The sequence below is a fragment of the Branchiostoma floridae genome, chromosome 11 (genome assembly GCF_000003815.2).
Source record: "Branchiostoma floridae strain S238N-H82 chromosome 11, Bfl_VNyyK, whole genome shotgun sequence".
NCBI lineage: Eukaryota > Metazoa > Chordata > Leptocardii > Amphioxiformes > Branchiostomatidae > Branchiostoma > Branchiostoma floridae.
In genome coordinates this window covers 6,786,831-6,791,624 of record NC_049989.1, presented here as the reverse complement: position 1 = coordinate 6,791,624, position 4,794 = coordinate 6,786,831, and positions in this window count along the sequence as shown.

The window sequence follows — 4,794 nt, the reverse complement described above, 5'->3', positions numbered from 1 at the left end:
TTATTACACATTTATTTAGAATTTCTTCAAACGTTTGAACTTGTATGATGCACTGCCGAAAAAAAAAACTTGGAACAAAAACTTTCGTCCGCATTACTCTATGACGGAATGTGCTCGCGATCGACTGAGAACTTTTTGCCCTTCTACGTGTACAAATGACCTGAGTCTGGTATAAAACAATCCCGGGCGCAGTGTGGATATCCAATCGAAGTATCGACAGGTCAAGCCTTCAGAAGAAATTCTAGCGCCAAGGCATAATTACAGCAAATCAATTTTAATCATCCCGCCGAGGATGATGGATGAAACGGACCTGGTTGGAAATGTCAGCTGGCGATGGAATAATGAGGGGATCGATACTGATCGATCACTTGGTCTGACAGGTCGGTTGGAGGAAAGTTTACTTTCGGCACGAAGTCACGGTCGATCCATCGATCGGACGGCGCCGCGAGCCGACATCAGACCTGTTCGGATCCCGGCCTGACACTCTGCACAGGCGGAAACGCACTGTTTTTCAACTTATTGCAAGCTCCTTGGTGCCTCATTTCAGGACTGGCAGATGTGGCGCTGTCTTGAGTATGTAAGCCTTCATATGTAACTCTCTGGAAAGCGCAACTTGATATGACATGGTTATAGAATGACATGGCTATAGAAACACATTTCCGCAACTGCTTTTGTACAGCTAGATGTTGTAATGTATATGTATCTATGTGTGATCTTTTTTATACTTGAAATTAAGAAATAAATTTTCTATTCAGGTTATAAGACAAAACATGACAGACGTAGTAGTGACGCACTCATGTTGACAAACCGTTTGAAGTTTATTAACACCAGGAATAGAATGGCTGGCATGCTGTAATCCTCGTTCTACATATAACCAATGCCAGGTACACGTACAAAGTGACTATTGTGCGCTGAGTAGCTTCGGAACATCTCTCTAATTGGGAGACAGACTGTCTGTCATTCAATAAAGAAGACAAACGGATGTCAGCTTCTCACGTCATTGCAACTAGCCGGTGGTACACAATCTCTCGCCGTCAGTGGATGACTGGGCCTCCTCCACTGGACTGACCGCTGGAAAGGCTGCTACTGATAAAGATTTGTTTAGCCAGCATACATAGTACTAACGTACGACATCTAACTCTTAAGGCGGAAAATGCCACTGATTCCTTAAACGGAGTAGTACAGCAACAAAGATAGTCAACATCCAATATGCTTCTATTCAGATTACCAGGAATATAGAATTAAAACCCACGACAACTACACGCATATGTAATGGACTAATCGATCTATATCGATCATCTTAGATGACGTGGCCTGCAAAAAGGCTAGAGAAGTTTTGAAGAATTGAAGATAGGTAGAAGTAAGGGAAGGGATGGACTGAAAAGAGGATGTTGGCATGGGGGATCGGCGAAAAGATGGATGAAAAGAAAAGAAAGGATGTAGATGACTAGATAAAACGGAATGTATCGTTAGTTACAGTTGCATGCATTGCAACCTCCGATATAGTGTACATGCATCTCTCTGGGCGTCCTACAGCAGTACATATCCCTGAATATTCGCAAATTCAACCATAAACTGAGAGAGAAACATAGACACGGAAGGAATTCAGCACCACCCCTTCGTGTCCCGTTCGGATGTTATATGTTCGACACCTCACCTGGTCCGACTCAGACCATGTAGTAAGACTTGTGCGCACTCCCCCGGGGGTACCGCCTATTGATTGATCGATGTTTTTCGAACAGGCCTGAAAGCCGAGATGAGATTACGACCTTTATCAATGATAATCGATCAAACGAAGTGTCAGCAAAATGCCCGGTCGATGGCTCCTGGGACGAAAAGAGTTGGCACCTGGAAAACTTCCAAATAGAACTTTTCTCCATGGAGAGGTTGGTGCCTGCGTTGTCGATCATGATATAAGTCAAGGTCGTGCTCTCTTATTGATAGATGAATGTTTTTTTTCTGTGGATGCAACGCCGGAAAGCAGTACTAGTCTATCCTAGCTCATAGCTTGCGTGCAAAATTATGCCATTGTAACGCTATACTAGTATCTTGCGTCCCTAAATGTACTTAACCAACCTAGATATTTTTATAACATACATGTAGACACGATATTTTGCCAAAGAACGTAAAATGTGACACCCAACTTGATCGTTCGTTTTACATGCCTTCTCTTTCTGATCCGGGTGCTTAGAAGTCCAAAACTGGCAGTGCCGCGAGACGTCGGCGTTGTATGGATATGGATACAGCAGTTGAAACTTTTACGATCTCTGTCACACGCGTGCGTGTCGTTTCGAAAAATATCGCTAGGTATCGTTCCTGTCTACATATGATATGAAAGTTGCGTCAATGTGTTTTCATGGTTGCATTATATATATTAATTAACGCCAACCTGAAGATCCTATAGAGACTTCATGTACTTACGCACTACGTAAGAACATACACGGTGCCATGGTAGTCTACAAATACTTTTTGCTGTGCTCTAGATCTGTTATATTAATGATACTTGGAAGTATTGGTCCACCATTAAGCATTACGACATTACCCTGGGCGCAAGAGTGACAAGACTCTCGCGTGCGAACAGACAATGTCTACGACAGCCCAGCTGCAGACCCCACCAGGCTGTGTCAGGTGGAGGTGTTGTCGACTTTCCTGCATGGCTAACAAGTCCCACGAGGCCGGAGCACTAGTCTTGTCGGTGGATGAAACTGCCAGGGCTGCCGAAGAAATTCTCTGACGACCCGGTTTGCTAAAGTCTGGCACCCAGTATAGCACAGCATGTCACAAAACCTGCTTGTCAGGCCTGGGTATCATCATATCTTGCTGTGCCAATACTACTGCCAGGCTAGGGCCTTACCGTTCGCCTCCAGCAGAGAGGGCCCATTGCACAGGGCCTGAAAATTACGCTAACCTAGAGTTTCACGCAGATCTTCATTTGCATAATTTTCATGGTCTGTCAATGTTCTGCTGCAGTACCACTGCTAGGTGCCCTTTTCAAGGTCTCATAAAGTCCTACCCACATACCAAATATTGCTACAATTCATTCAAGCCTTCTAGAGTTTCGATGGCCATCCACAAACATGCATGTATTTACGTATACATCCATACATAGTGCGGTACATACACACACGCAAATGGTACCGAAAATGTAACTTCTTGGCGAAGGTTATTGCATCGACAATATCACAAGCTTTTCGAACAAATATTTTCTACATTATTTCTTTATTTGGATTTATAACAGGGAGTGAAAGGGAGGGCAAAACAGGTGTAAAATGCACCTTTGTAGGCTACCCTTCCGCACATAGAAACACATACATGGCACAACATATACTATACAACAAACTTCAGATTCCATAATGATTTCAACGAAATGTTTGCACATTGGTCATCTTAATATACATGAAATATGATAGTTCCTGGCCGATTTATATATTTTTACTATGAATACATAACTTCTCAATACATACATACATACAGTTTCTTTGCAGTAAAACGTCCTCAATCTTTCCCCCGAACACTTTTTATTTGGTATTGCAATATATTTCGTACATAAAATGAGTCTACTATTGAGATTCGTGAGATTCTGAGTGGCATTACAAAGAGATTCCTTGAATTGCCAATACAGGTCGTCATTGATTGAAAATGTCTAACGTGTTTTCTTCAATCGAACAACATCCTTTGAAGTGAAGGAGCGGGAATTTCAATCTTATCTTTAGAATATTCATAATACCACATCGAAAACATAACAAACGGTCAAAGTAGTCTACCTGACTGGGTATTGTCTTGGTTCTAATGGATATACAAAGCTTTTGTTAAATCACAGGTAGGCAAACACCACAATAAAACGTACTTTACTCGGGGGTATCGCGTGATTGCTCTTCACCATTGTCCGTGTGAGGAAATGTTATATAAGTGTGATCAGAGTTATCGTCTTCAGCACTGTCTGTCCCAGGAAAGGTTATATAACCATGATCTGACATGTTAGTATCACTTACAGACCTAGAGACGGTGTTCTTGTCTTTGCTTTCTCTCTCACATTGTAAACCCTCCTCTCCGATTCCAGCTTCTTGTTCTGTGGTAGCTTTAGGGAACGTCATATATTCTGGATCTGAGTCTTCTTCTCCTGGAGCATCTGAAGCACTGGCATCAAAATCCCTGGTGTCCTTGTCGTTATCATAATGTCCAGTCAATCGTTCTGCGGCAATAGATATATCATCGGCCGAAGGTGTCTGGTGAGCTTCAATACTGGTGACGCCCCTTTCAGATCCTTTCATTGTCATAGTGTCCATGTGATTGTGCTTTGATGTGGAATGCCACCATGCTCGGGGTAAGTTTGGCTTTAGAGTGGCTGGATAGAGCTCTTGTTTTATGACGTATGGCGTTTTTGGTCTGATTGACGTTCGAGCATGTTTTCCTTGGCCTCACACCGGTGACATTAGATGGGATCGTCCCTTGTGAGTTCTTGTCCACATCACTGGCAGAAAGGTGATCATCCTTTTCATAGCGTTCCTCGTCATCATCCTCGTAGTGATGTGGGTCAGTCTCGTCATTTTCAAAGTGTCCACCCTTGGCTCCTCCTTTGTCTGAGATCTGGTCATCATTCTCGTAGTGTCCATCCCTGACTCCTATTCCGCCTGAGAGCTGGTCGTCATTCTCGTAGTGTCCATCACTGGCTCTTTCTTCGTCTGAGACCGTGTCTGAAACCTGGTTGTCGTTCTCATAGTGGCTGACTGTTGCACCACCCGTCCCCGAACTTTGGGCATCATTTCCTGAGCCTCCATCTACTACATTTCTGGT